A 1,856-nucleotide genomic window follows, 5' to 3' on the forward strand; every position below is an offset into this window, starting at 1 on the left:
GGAGGCGGGAGCCGGGCGGGAGCCACCGCTCCCCCCCCGCGGACTCGGGCCGCGGCGCGGCTGGGACGTGTCTCCTGGGGCCCGCGCCTGGCACGGGCGGGACGCACTGTCCCCGTCCCCGTCCCCCTGCCCCGTGGGGAGCCGTGTTGGTGACAGCCGTGGCGCGTCCTCCCCTCCCCGCGCGGCGCTGGCCCCTGAGGTGACCCGGCGGCGGGGCCAGGGCACTGAGGAAGGAAATGCCGGGAGCCCTGGACACGACCTGCCTGGGCAAGGGCCACCTGCCAAACAAGACACTGGGTCCGCGCAATACCCGGTGCAGGCACTGAGCTCTGAGTGGCTGAAGAGCACCCTCTGGGCTCAGGCTTTTTAGTTTCACTCATTTCGTTTCACTCCTGGCTGTAACTGAGCAGGAATCCTAAAACCAAAATCACTGCAGTGGGGGAGAGGAGAGAGAGGGACGCTTAGGACACCGAACTGAAGACGATGTGCTGTCACAGCCTCTAACTTAGGGCTGCACGGCCACCTGAGGGGTTTTAGGGAGCTGTTGCAGGAAGGAGATGCCAATGGATGTCTCAGCCTCACTGCCCCCCCCTGTGGTATCACTTACTCATATCTAAATCACTTACTTACTCATATCTAAAATTTAACCTCTAGGTAGAAAAAAAAACAACTTCCCTCCAAAACATTCAACTTGCTCCTTACTGCATGCAGTGCACAGACCTCTTCCCCCCGCCCCAATCCATCCCTCCCTCCCTGTTGGCACCATGCAGTCCTGGCACCCCAGCAGCCGAGCCCACATGGGACAGTGCGATCGGGAAGAGACACGCAGGACATGGGACAGGGCAGCGCACCAAGTAGCCACCCCGCTTGTCCACCATGCGCTGCACCAGGAAGGTCAGGGGGCCTAGTGCCCTGCTGTGGCCAGCATGAACTCAATTCCTAGTGGTGCCACAGCAGCAGCTAGGCATGATGGGTGGATTAAAGGGCCACTTGGCACACTGCATCACACCTCTCATGTGGGCCTGGCTAACAGTAGTTGCCATGATGCCAGGACTGCAGCACCAACAGGAAGCTGGGCAGGAGACGGGCAGAGGAGTTTGTGCTGCATGGGCTGGCCCAGCGCCAGCTGTGGCAAAGCAGAGTACACAGGCTGCAGCCCTCCATCCCTCCTCAGGGTTGGGGCAGCAGCCGGCAGGCTGCATAAGATCAACTGGCAGGCTGGATACAGCCCACAGTCCGTATTTTGCCCACCCCTGCACTCTAACTGCACAAATATACAAAAGCAAAGACATGGCCCATATGGCTGGGGAAAGACTCTACGTCCCAGTTTAATTAACAGCTGCTCTGCTGACTATTTGCATTGACAGGTATTCTTTCGTATACTCATGCCCTTAGAGGCTGTGACAACTTGTCTTCACATCAGGCTCTAAAGCGTCTCTCCTCACTACTTCTGTGACCAGTTGGAAAGCTTTTGATTTTAGGAGTAACATCCAACTACAGTTACAGAAGTGAGTAAAAAATGAAAAAATAGGGTGTTCTGCAATGATCCAAAGCAATTTTAAAAGCTCAGCTCCATAACTGGATATTTGACACATTACTGAATAGAATGTACATAGTTCCTTGTTTTACAGGTAAACTTTAAAAATAAGTTTCCAAAGCTTGTCAGCACATAGGTTTTGTAGGAGCAGAGACTGCCATTTGAACACCCCCTCCCCCCATAACCTATCTTAAATGCCCTATATACTGGACTATTAATTTGTTCTCTACTTGTTGGTCAATAAATCTGTAATAATGGTGCAAATTTGAACAGCTACAACAGGAGACACTGACAGCCCCATCTTAGATTAACTTCTAGA

Source organism: Gavialis gangeticus, unplaced genomic scaffold, assembly GCF_001723915.1.
Source record: "Gavialis gangeticus isolate Ggan-Ray unplaced genomic scaffold, GavGan_comp1, whole genome shotgun sequence".
NCBI lineage: Eukaryota > Metazoa > Chordata > Crocodylia > Gavialidae > Gavialis > Gavialis gangeticus.